The sequence below is a fragment of the Coregonus clupeaformis genome, unplaced genomic scaffold (genome assembly GCF_020615455.1).
Source record: "Coregonus clupeaformis isolate EN_2021a unplaced genomic scaffold, ASM2061545v1 scaf1351, whole genome shotgun sequence".
Classification (NCBI taxonomy): domain Eukaryota; kingdom Metazoa; phylum Chordata; class Actinopteri; order Salmoniformes; family Salmonidae; genus Coregonus; species Coregonus clupeaformis.
This window is the reverse complement of record NW_025534805.1, coordinates 23,009-36,372: the sequence shown is the minus strand read 5'-3', so window position 1 is coordinate 36,372 and position 13,364 is coordinate 23,009. Positions and strand designations below refer to the sequence as shown.

At 45.5% G+C, this 13,364-nt stretch overlaps 1 pseudogene; it reads left to right on the top strand.

Moving 5' to 3' along the window:
* Positions 1-13,364, top strand: part of LOC121562865 — a 32,868-nt pseudogene that overhangs the window by 13,678 nt on the left and 5,826 nt on the right.

The window sequence follows — 13,364 nt, the reverse complement described above, 5'->3', positions numbered from 1 at the left end:
TGCAAGCCGAAGAACACCATCCCAACCGTGAAGCATGGGGGTGGCAGCATCATGCTGTGGGGGTGCTTTGCTGCAGGAGGGACTGGTGCACAAAATAGATGGCATCATGAGGAAGGAAAATTATGTGGATATATTGAAGCAACATCTCAAGACATCAGTCAGGAAGTTAAAGCTTGGTCGCAAATGGGTCTTCCAAATGGACAATGACCCCAAGCATACTTCCAAAGTTGTGGCAAAATGGCTTAAGGACAACAAAGTCAAGGTATTGGTGTGGCCATTACAAAGCCCTGACCTCAATCCTATAGAAAATGTGTTGGCAGAACTGAAAAAGCGTGTGCGTGCAAGGAGGCATACAAACCTGACTCAGTTACACCAGCTCTGTCAGGAGGAATGGGCCAAACTTCACCCAACTTATTGTGGGAAGCTTGTGGAAGGCTACCCGAAACGTTTGACCCAAGTTAAACAATTTAAAGGCAATGCTACATTGAGTGTATGTAAACTTCTGACCCACTGGGAATGTGATGAAATAAATAAAAGCTGAAATACTCTCTACTATTATTCTGACATTTCACATTCTTAAAATAATGGATTAAATGTCAGGAATTGTGAAAAACTGAGTTGAAATGTATTTGGCTAAGGTGTATGTAAACTTCCGACTTCAACTGTAATTATATATATAACTTGTAGTTATACTTATATAACTTAATAAGTAGTGCCGTGTATTTATTTATATTTATTAACAATATTGAAAATGATACCATCTGTATTTCGAAATACCCTGGTGTACGGTATAAACGGTATATCGCACAAACCTAGAATGTAACGTTTTGTCTGTGTCCTCCCCAGGTATCCTGGAGTTAATCAGTCTGGCCAGTGCTATCTCTGACAGGTGTTGTCTGTCCTCTCCAGGTATCCTAGAGTTCATCAGTCTGGCCAGTGCTATAAGTTAAGCCATATCTCTGACAGGTGTTGTCTGTCCTCTCCAGGTATCCTAGAGTTCATCAGTCTGGCCAGTGCTATAAGTTAAGCCATATCTCTGACAGGTGTTGTCTGTCCTCTCCAGGTATCCTAGAGTTCATCAGTCTGGCCAGTGCTATCTCTGACAGGTGTTGTCTGTCCTCTCCAGGTATCCTAGAGTTCATCAGTCTGGCCAGTGCTATAAGTTAAGCCATATCTCTGACAGGTGTTGTCTGTGTGCTCTCCAGGTATCCTAGAGTTCATCAGTCTGGCCAGTGCTATCTCTGACAGGTGTTGTCTGTCCTCTCCAGGTATCCTAGAGTTCATCAGTCTGGCCAGTGCTATCTCTGACAGGTGTTGTCTGTCCTCTCCAGGTATCCTAGAGTTCATCAGTCTGGCCAGTGCTATCTCTGACAGGTGTTGTCTGTCCTCTCCAGGTATCCTAGAGTTCATCAGTCTGGCTGTAGGGCTGGTCAGCATTAGAGGAGTGGACGCAGGACTCTACCTGGGCATGAACGAGAGAGGAGAGCTCTATGGGTCGGTAAGTTAAACACTCCTCCTCTCCTCTCCCCCCTCTACACATCCTCTCCTCTCCTCTCCTCTCCTCTCCTCTCCTCTCTCCTCTCCTCTCCTCCCTCTCCCTCTCCTCTCCTCTCCTCTCTCTCTCCTCTCCTCTCCCCCACTCTACACATCCTCCTCTCCTCTCCCTCTCCTCTCCTCTCCTCTCCTCTCCCTCTCCTCTCCCTCTCCTCTCCTCTCCTCTCCTCTCCTCTCCCCCACTCTACACATCCTCTCCTCTCCTCTCCTCGCCTCGCCTCGCCTCGCCTCGCCTCGCCTCCTCCTCTCCTCTCCTCTCCTCTCCTCTCCTCTCCCCCACTCTACACATCCTCGCCTCGCCTCGCCTCGCCTCTCCTCTCCTCTCCCTCTCCTCTCCTCTCCTCTCCTCTCCCTCTCCTCTCCCTCTCCTCTCCTCTCCTCTCCTCTCCTCTCTCCCTCTCCTCTCCCCCCACTCTACACATCCTCTCCTCTCCTCTCCTCGCCTCTCCTCTCCTCTCCTCTCCTCTCCTCTCCTCTCCTCTCCTCTCCTCTCCTCTCCTCTCCTCCTCTCCCTCCCTCCCTCCCTCCCTCTGGGACAAGGTAGCACGTCCGGTGAACAGGTCAGGGTTCCCTAGCTGCAGGCAGAACAGTTGAAACTGGAGCAGCAGCACGACCAGGTGGACTGGGGACAGCCAGGAGTCATCAGGCCAGGTGGTCCTTATCCTAGGGCTCAGGTCCTCCGGGATGAAAAGGAGAGAGAATTAGAGGGATCATACTTAAATTCACACAGGACACCGGATAAGACAGGAAAATAACACCAGATATAACAGACTGACCCTAGCCCCCCGGCACATGGACTATTGCAGCATAGATACTGGAGGCTGAGACAGGGGGGGTCGGGGGACACTGTGGCCCCGTCTGACGATACCCCTGGACAGGGCCAACCAGGCAGGATATAACCCCACCCACTTTGCCAAAGCACAGCCCCCACACCACTAGAGGGATATCAACAGACCACCAACCTACTACCCTGAGACAAGGCTGAGTATAGCCCACGAAGATCTCCTCCACCGCACGAGCCTGAGAGGGTTCAAAACCGGACAGGAAGATCACGTCTGATCTCAACCCACTCAAGTGACTCACCCCTCCTAGGGACGGCATGGAAGAGCACCAGTAAGCCAGTGACTCAGCCCCCATAATAGGGTCAGAGGCAGAGAATCCCAGTGGAGAGAGGGGAGCCGGCCAGGCAGAGACAGCAAGGGCGGTTCGTCGCTCCGGTGCCTCTCCTCTCCTCTCTCCTCTCCTCTCCTCTCTCCTCTCCTCTACTCCCTCCTCTCCTTCGATGTGAATATGGCATGTTAACAAACATCATATCCTAAACACAGGACAGGTCAAAGTAAAATGGACAATATGGAATGGACAATCAGGCTACTCAAAACTGCTGTCCAGGAGTTTCCCCCCATGGGCTAAATTGTCATAATAATGAGTGGTTTCAAGTTTGTATCCGTAAATGAGATGATCATAGTGAAAAATAAAATACTTATGCATTTCCCGCTGTGTAAACATATTGATTGTCATTGCAAATCGTCTCTAGCTAACTCTTGATAAAGTTGGGTAGCTGATATTCAGAGCTTAAATAGCCAAAATGATTAGTCACAGGAATCAGAACTAATAACGCCAATGCTAATAACAGATGAGATTCATATTCTGACAATCTCTGAAACTCACTTAGATAATACCTTTGATGATACAGTGGTAGCAATACAAGGTTATAACATTTACAGAAAAGACAGAAATGCCAAAGGTGGAGGTGTTGCTGTTTATATTCAGAACCACATTCCTGTGAAGATTAGAGAGGATCTCATGTTAAATACTGTTGAAGTAATATGGCTACAGGTTCATCTGCCTCACCTAAAGCCCATTCTGGTGGGAAGCTGCTATAGACCACCAAGTGCTAACACTCAGTATCTGGATAATATGTGTGAAATGCTTGATAATATACAGTGGGGAGAACAAGTATTTGATACACTGCCGATTTTGCAGGTTTTCCTACTTACAAAGCATGTAGAGGTCTGTAATTTTTATCATAGGTACACTTCAACTGTGAGAGACGGAATCTAAAACAAAAATCCAGAAAATCACATTGTATGATTTTTAAGTAATGAATTTGCATTTTATTGCATGACATAAGTATTTGATCACCTACCAACCAGTAAGAATTCCGGCTCTAACAGACCTGTTAGTTTTTCTTTAAGAAGCCCTCCTGTTCTCCACTCATTACCTGTATTAACTGCACCTGTTTGAACTCGTTACCTGTATAAAAGACACCTGTCCACACACTCAATCAAACAGACTCCAACCTCTCCACAATGGCCAAGACCAGAGAGCTATGTAAGGACATCAGGGATAAAATTGTAGACCTGCACAAGGCTGGGATGGGCTACAGGACAATAGGCAAGCAGCTTGGTGAGAAGGCAAAAACTGTTGCCGCAATTATTAGAAAATGGAAGAAGTTCAAGATGACGGTCAATCACCCTCGGTCTGGGGCTCCATGCAAGATCTCACCTCGTGGGGCATCAATGATCATGAGGAAGGTGAGGGATCAGCCCAGAACTACACGGCAGGACCTGGTCAATGACCTGAAGAGAGCTGGGACCACAGTCTCAAATAAAACCATTAGTAACACACTACGCTGTCATGGATTAAAATCCTGCAGCGCACGCAAGGTCCCCCTGCTCAAGCCAGCGCATGTCCAGGCCCATCTGAAGTTTGCCAATGACCATCTGGATGATCCAGAGGAGGAATGGGAGAAGGTAATGTGGTCTGATGAGACAAAAATAGAGCTTTTTGGTCTAAACTCCACTCGCCGTGTTTGGAGGAAGAAGAAGGATGAGTACAACCCCAAGAACACCATCCCAACCGTGAAACATGGAGGTGGAAACATCATTCTTTGGGGATGCTTTTCTGCAAAGGGGGACAGGACAACTGCACCGTATTGAGGGGAGGATGGATTGGGCCATGTATCGCGAGATCTTGGCCAACAACCTCCTTCCCTCAGTAAGAGCATTGAAGATGGGTCGTGGCTGGGTCTTCCAGCATGACAACGACCCGAAACACACAGCCAGGGCAATTAAGGAGTGGCTCCGTAAGAAGCATCTCAAGGTCCTGGAGTGCCCTAGCCAGTCTCCAGACCTGAACCCAATAGAAAATCTTTGCAGGGAGCTGAAAGTCTGTATTGCCCAGCGACAGCCCCGAAACCTGAAGGATCTGGAGAAGGTCTGTATGGAGGAGTGGGCCAAAATCCCTGCTGCAGTGTGTGCAAACCTGGTCAGGAAACGTATGATCTCTGTAATTGCAAACAAAGGTTTCTGTACCAAATATTAAGTTCTGCTTTTCTGATGTATCAAATACTTATGGCATGCAATAAAATGCAAATTAATTACTTAAAAATCATACAATGTGATTTTCGGGATTTTTGTTTTAGATTCCGTCTCTCACAGTTGAAGTGTACCTATGATAAAAATTACAGACCTCTACATGCTTTGTAAGTAGGAAAACCTGCAAAATCGGCAGTGTATCAAATATTTGTTCTCCCCACTGTATGTGATATCAACAGAGAGGTATACTTTCTGGGTGATTTAAATATTGACTGGTTTTCATCAGGCTGCCCACTCAAGAGAAAGCTTCAAACTGTAACCAGTGCCTGCAACCTGGTTCAGGTTATCAGTCAACCTACCAGGGTAGTTACAAATAGCACAGGAATGAAATCATCAACATACAGTGGGGAGAACAAGTATTTGATACACTTCCGATTTTTCAGGTTTTCCTACTTACAAAGCATGTAGAGGTCTGTAATTTTTATCATAGGTACACTTCAACTGTGAAATCCAGAAATTCACATTGTATGATTTTTAAGTAATTAATGTGCATTTTATTGCATGACATAAATATTTGATACATCAGAAAAGCAGAACTTAATATTTGGTACAGAAACCTTTATATATGCAGTGCATTCGCAAAGTATTCAGACCCCTTGACTTTTTCCACATTTTATTATGTTACAGCCTTATTCTAAAATTGATTAAATAGTTTTTACCATCATCAATCACAATACCCCATAATGACAAAGCAAAAACAGGTTTTTAGAAATATTTGTTAATTTATTACAAATAAAAAAACATATCACATTTACATAAATATTAAAACCCTTTACTCAATACTTTGTTGAAGCACCTTTGGCAGCGATTACAGCCTCGAGTCTTCTTGGGTATGATGCTACAAGCTTGGCACACCTGTATTTGGGGAGTTTCTCCCATTCTTCTCTGCAGATCCTCTCAAGCTCTGTCAGGTTGGATGGGGAGCGTTGCTGCACAGCTATTTTCAGGTCTCTCCAGAGATGTTCGATCGGGTTCAAGTACTGGCTCTGGCTGGGCCACTCAAGGACATTCAGAGACTTGTCCCGAAGCCACTCTTGCGTTGTCTTGGCCGTATGCTTAGGGTTGTTGTCCTGTTGGAAGGTGAACCTTTGCCCCAGTCTGAGGTCCTGAGCGCTCTGGAGCAGGTTTTCATCAAGGATCTCTCTGTACTTTGCTCCGTTCATCTTTCCCTTGATCCTGACTAGTCTCTCAGTCCCTGCCGCTGAAAAACATCCCCACAGCATGATGCTGCCACCACAATGCTTCACCGTAGGGATGGTGCCAGGTTTCCTCCAGACGTGACGCTTGGCATTCAGGCAAAATAGTTCAATCTTGGTTTCATCAGACCAGAGAATCTTGTTTCTCATGGTCTGAGAGTCCTTTAGGTGCCTTTTGGCAACCTCCAACCGGGCTGTCATGTGCCTTTTACTGAGAAGTGGCTTCCGTCTGGCCACTCTACCATAAAGGCCTGATTGGTGGAGTGCTGCAGAGATGGTTGTCCTTCTGGAAGGTTCTCCCATCTCCACAGAGGAACTCTGGAGCTCTGGCAGAGTGACCATCGGGTTCTTGGTCACCTCCTGACCAAGGCCCTTCTCCCCCCGATTGCTCAGTTTGGCCGGGCAGCCAGCTCTAGGAAGAGTCTTGGTGGTTCCAAACTTCATCCATTTAAGAATGATGGAGGGCACAGAGTTCTTGGGGACCTTCAACGCTTCAGAAATGTTTTGTTACCCTTCCCCAGATCTGTACCTCGACACAATCCTGTCTCAAAGCTCTACGGACAATTCCTTCGACCTCATGGCTTGGTTTTTGCTCTGACATGCACTGTCAACTGTGGGACCTTATATAGATAGGTGTGTGCCTTTCCAAATCATGTCCAATCAATTGAATTTACCGCAGGTGGACTCCAATCAAGTTGTAGAAACATCTCAAGGTTTCTAAAAACCTGTTTTCGCTTTGTCATTATGGGGTAGATTGATGAGCAAAAAATAAATACATTCAATTTTAGAATAAGGCTGTAACATAACAAAATATGGAAAAGTCAAGGGGTCTGAATACTTTCCGAATGCACTGTACACATGATAAGACACGCCCTCTACACACACGTACACATGGATGTTGTATTGTAGATATGTGAAAATACAGTAGTGGCCTGAGGGAACACACTTAATGTGTTGTGAAAAGTGTTATGAAATGTAATGTCGTGTAATATTTTAAATTATATATAACTGCCTTAATGTTGCAGGACCCCAGGAAGAGTACCTGCTGCCTTGTCAGCAGCTAACGGGGATCCTTAATAAATACAAATACAAATACAGGTGTCTCCTCTGGTCCTGAGTTGGTGTCCTTATGCTTGTTTCTCTGTCGGCTCCTGCTTTCCATGAAGAAGGTTAGCTGTGCCGTTAGCGTACCTTTCAGGCTACACTAGCTTTTTTAAAGTGGATCTGACAGCGTTTTAACTACTTTGCAGATATGAAACAGACAGACAATCATAATATCAGTCAAAAATATCAAATTCCCAGTTTATGATACAAAACCAACTTTATAAGAGGTTTTAAAAATAGGTTATATTTGACTCAACGTTCCATGACGTACACTAAGGCATTGTTGGCAGAATAGATGGATGTAGTTCAATGCGTGATTAATATACAGTGGGGGAAAAAAGTATTTAGTCAGCCACCAATTGTGCAAGTTCTCCCACTTAAAAAGATGAGAGAGGCCTGTAATTTTCATCATAGGTACACGTCAACTATGACAGACAAAATGAGAATTTTTTTCCAGAAAATCACATTGTAGGATTTTAATGAATTTATTTGCAAATTATGGTGGAAAATAAGTATTTGGTCAATAACAAAAGTTTCTCAATACTTTGTTATATACCCTTTGTTGGCAATGACACAGGTCAAACATTTTCTGTAAGTCTTCACAAGGTTTTCACACACTGTTGCTGGTATTTTGGCCCATTCCTCCATGCAGATCTCCTCTAGAGCAGTGATGTTTTGGGGCTGTCGCTGGGCAACACGGACTTTCAACTCCCCTCCAAAGATTTTCTATGGGGGTTGAGATCTGGAGACTGGCTAGGCCACTCCAGGACCTTGAAATGCTTCTTACGAAGCCACTCCTTCGTTGCCCGGGCGGTGTGTTTGGGATCATTGTCATGCTGAAAGACCCAGCCACGTTTCATCTTCAATGCCCTTGCTGATGGAAGGAGGTTTTCACTCAAAATCTCACGATACATAGCCCCATTCATTCTTTCCTTTACACAGATCAATCGTCCTGGTCCCTTTGCAGAAAAACAGCCCCAAAGCATGATGTTTCCACCCCCATGCTTCACAGTAGGTATGGTGTTCTTTGGATGCAACTCAGCATTCTTTGTCCTCCAAACACGACGAGTTGAGTTTTTACCAAAAAGTTATATTTTGGTTTCATCTGACCATATGACATTCTCCCAATCCTCTTCTGGATCATCCAAATGCACTCTAGCAAACTTCAGACGGGCCTGGACATGTACTGGCTTAAGCAGGGGGACACGTCTGGCACTGCAGGATTTCAGTCCCTGGCGGCGTAGTGTGTTACTGATGGTAGGCTTTGTTACTTTGGTCCCAGCTCTCTGCAGGTCATTCACTAGGTCCCCCGTGTGGTTCTGGGATTTTTGCTCACTGTTCTTGTGATCATTTTGACCCCACGGGGTGATATCTTGCGTGGAGCCCCAGATCGAGGGAGATTATCAGTGGTCTTGTATGTCTTCCATTTCCTAATAATTGCTCCCACAGTTGATTTCTTCAAACCAAGCTGCTTACCTATTGCAGATTCAGTCTTCCCAGCCTGGTGCAGGTCTACAATTTTGTTTCTGGTGTCCTTTGACAGCTCTTTGGTCTTGGCCATAGTGGAGTTTGGAGTGTGACTGTTTGAGGTTGTGGACAGGTGTCTTTTATACTGATAACAAGTTCAAACAGGTGCCATTAATACAGGTAACGAGTGGAGGACAGAGGAGCCTCTTAAAGAAGAAGTTACAGGTCTGTGAGAGCCAGAAATCTTGCTTGTTTGTAGGTGACCAAATACTTATTTTCCACCATAATTTGCAAATAAATTCATTAAAAATCCTACAATGTGATTTTCTGGATTTTTTTCTTCTCATTTTGTCTGTCATAGTTGACGTGTACCTATGATGAAAATTACAGGCCTCTCTCATCTTTTTTTAAGTGGGAGAACTTGCACAATTGGTGGCTGACTAAATACTTTTTTCCCCCACTGTATATAATTACATATTCACTTTGAGACATTATGACTATATATATATATTTATATAATTACATATTCACTTTGAGACATTATGACTATATATATAGACTGGTAGACTGGTAGACAGTTAGACTGGTAGACTGGTAGACTGGTAGACTGGTAGACAGTTAGACTGGTAGACTGGTAGACTGGTAGACTGGTAGACAGTTATAGTGGTAGACTGGTAGACTGGTAGACTGGTAGACTGGTAGACAGTTAGACTGGTAGACAGGTAGACTGGTAGACTGGTAGACTGGTAGACAGTTAGACTGGTAGACAGGTAGACTGGTAGACTGGTAGACTGGTAGACAGTTATAGTGGTAGACTGGTAGACTGGTAGACAGGTAGACTGGTAGACTGGTAGACTGGTAGACTGGTAGACAGTTAGACTGGTAGACAGTTAGACTGGTAGACTGGGTAGACTGGTAGACTGGTAGACAGTTAGACTGGTAGACTGGTAGACTGGTAGACTGGTAGACAGTTAGACTGGTAGACAGGTAGACTGGTAGACTGGTAGACTGGTAGACTGGTAGACAGGTAGACTGGTAGACAGGTAGACTGGTAGACAGTTATACTGGTAGACTGGTAGACTGGTAGACAGGTAGACTGGTAGACAGTTAGACTGGTAGACTGGTAGACAGTTATACTGGTAGACTGGTAGACTGGTAGACAGTTAGACTGGTAGACTGGTAGACTGGTAGACTGGTAGACTATATTGACCTGTGATATAGTAAAAGTTAGGACATGGAAAAGCCCAGTTCATAAGGGAAGTAGCAAAACACCTTGACATAGGGGGAGGAGCATGCAAGCAGATGAGGACTGAATGGAAGAAATGAAGATCTAGTAAAACCTGAAGAGTCAATGTAAACCAGGGAAAAACACACTACCCTCCCCTGTGACCAATAAAAACACACTACCCTCCCCTGTGACCAATAATAACACACTACCCTCCCCTGTGACCAATAGAAACACACTACCCTCCCCTGTGACCAATAAAAACACACTACCCTCCCCTGTGACCAATTAAAACACACTACCCTCCCCTGTGACCAATAAAAACACACTACCTTCCCCTGTGACCAATTAAAACACACTACCCTCCCCTGTGACCAATAGAAACACACTACCCTCCCGTGACCAATAAAAACAGACTACCCTCCCCTTTGCCCAATAAAAACACACTACCCTCCCCTTTGACCAATAAAAACACACTACCCTCCCCTTTGACCAATAAAAACACACTACCCTCCTCTTTGACCAATAAAAACACACTACCCTCCCCTTTGCCCAATAAAAACACACTACCCTCCCCTTTGCCCAATAAAAACACACTACCCTCCCCTGTGACCAATTAAAACACACTACCCTCCCCTGTGACCAATAGAAACACACTACCCTCCCGTGACCAATAAAAACACACTACCCTCCCCTTTGCCCAATAAAAACACACTACCCTCCCCTTTGACCAATAAAAACACACTACCCTCCCCTTTGACCAATAAAAACACACTACCCTCCCCCTTTGACCAATAAAAACACACTACCCTCCCGTGACCAATTAAAACACACTACCTTCCGCTGTGACCAATAAAAACACACTACTCTCCCCTGTGACCAATAGAAACACACTACCCTCCCGTGACCAATTAAAACACACTACCCTCCCCTGTGACCAATAGAAACACACTACTCTCCCCTGTGCCCAATTAATATAATATGCCATTTAGCAGACGCTTTTATCCAAAGCGACTTACAGTCATGCGTGCATACATTTTTTGTGTATGGGTGGTCCCGGGGATCGAACCCACTACCTTGGCGTTACAAGCGCCGTGCTCTACCAGCTGAGCTACAGAGGATCACAATTAAAACACACTACTCTCCCCTTTGCCCAATAAAAACACACTACCCTCCCCTTTGACCAATAAAAACACACTACTCTCCCCTTTGACCAATAAAAACACACTACTCTCCCCTTTGCCCAATTAAAACACAATACCCTCCCCTTTGCCCAATTAAAACACAATACCCTCCCCTTTGACCAATAAAAACACACTACTCTCCCCTTTGCCCAATTAAAACACGATACCCTCCCCTTTGACCAATTAAAACACAATACCCTCCCCTTTGACCAATTAAAACACAATACCCTCCCCTTTGACCAATTAAAACACACTACCCTCCCCCTTTGACCAATTAAAACACACTACCTTCCCCTGTGACCAATTAAAACACAATACCCTCCCCTTGACCAATTAAAACACAATACCCTCCCTTTTGACCAATTAAAACACAATACCCTCCCCCTTTGACCAATTAAAACACACTACCCTCCCCTTTGACCAATTAAAACACACTACCCTCTCCAAAGCAAAGAAAAAGTTTTATAACCCTCCCCTATTTTGGCCCACCCCAGTAAATGTCTAACTGTCCACTAGCTGAGGGATTTCTGGGTGTAAACTCTAAACTAGGGGTGTCAAACCTCATTCCACGTAGGGCCTAGTGTCTGCAGGTTTCAATGAAAGACCTAGACAACCAGGTGAGGGAGTTCCTTACTAAGACCTAGACAACCAGGTGAGGGGAGTTCCTTACTAAGACCTAGACAACCAGGTGAGGGGAGTTCCACTAAGACCTAGACAACCAGGTGAGGGGAGTTCCTTACTAAGACCTAGACAACCAGGTGAGGGGAGTTTCTTACTAAGACCTAGACAACCAGGTGAGGGGAGTTCCTTACTAAGACCTAGACAACCAGGTGAGGGAGTTCCTTACTAAGACCTAGACAACCAGGTGAGGGGAGTTCCTTACTAAGACCTAGACAACCAGGTGAGGGGAGTTCCTTACTAAGACCTAGACAACCAGGTGAGGGGAGTTCCTTACTAAGACCTAGACAACCAGGTGAGGGGAGTTCCTTACTAAGACCTGGACAACCAGGTGAGGGGAGTTCCTTACTAAGACCTAGACAACCAGGTGAGGGGAGTTCCTTACTAAGACCTGGACAACCAGGTGAGGGAGTTCCTTACTAAGACCTAGACAACCAGGTGAGGGGAGTTCCTTACTAAGACCTAGACAACCAGGTGAGGGGAGTTCCTTACTAAGACCTAGACAACCAGGTGAGGGGAGTTCCTTACTAAGACCTAGACAACCAGGTGAGGGGAGTTCCTTACTAAGACCTGGACAACCAGGTGAGGGGAGTTCCATACTAAGACCTAGACAACCAGGTGAGGGGAGTTCCTTACTAAGACCTAGACAACCAGGTGAGGGGAGTTCCTTACTAAGACCTAGACAACCAGGTGAGGGGAGTTCCCTTACTAAGACCTAGACAACCAGGTGAGGGGAGTTCCTTACTAAGACCTAGACAACCAGGTGAGGGGAGTTCCTTACTAAGACCTAGACAACCAGGTGAGGGAGTTCCTTACTAAGACCTGACAACCAGGTGAGGGGAGTACTTTACTAAGACCTAGACAACCAGGTGAGGGGAGTTCCTTACTAAGACCTGGACAACCAGGTGAGGGGAGTTCCTTACTAAGACCTAGACAACCAGGTGAGGGGAGTTCCTTACTAAGACCTAGACAACCAGGTGAGGGGAGTTCCTTTACTAAGACCTAGACAACCAGGTGAGGGAGTTCCTTACAAGACCTAGACAACCAGGTGAGGAGAGTTCCTTACCTATCAGTAACCTATTTCATCAATCAAGTACAAAGGAGGAGTGAAAACCTGCAGCAACCCGGCCCTCCGTGGAATGAGTTTGACACCTGTAACAGTCTGGATGAAATGACTCTCAGGCCGCTCCCCAAATGACACCGTATTCCCTATATGGTGCATTTACTGTTGACCAGAGACCTCTGGGCCGTGGTCAAACGGGGTTTGGTGGCCGGTCCAAAGTATTATAAAGGTGGCCGTGGTCTAAAGTAGTGCACTATAAAGGTGGCCGTGGTCTAAGTAGTGCACTATAAAGGTGGCCGTGGTCTAAAGTAGTGCACTATAAAGGTGGCCGTGGTCTAAAGTAGTGCACTATAAAGGTGGCTGTGGTCTAAAGTAGTGCACTATAAAGGTGACCGTGGTCTAAAGTAGTGCACTATAAAGGTCACCGTGGTCTAAAGTAGTGCACTATAAAGGTGACCGTGGTCTAAAGTAGTGCACTATAAAGGTGGCCGTGGTCTAAAGTAGTGCACTATAAAG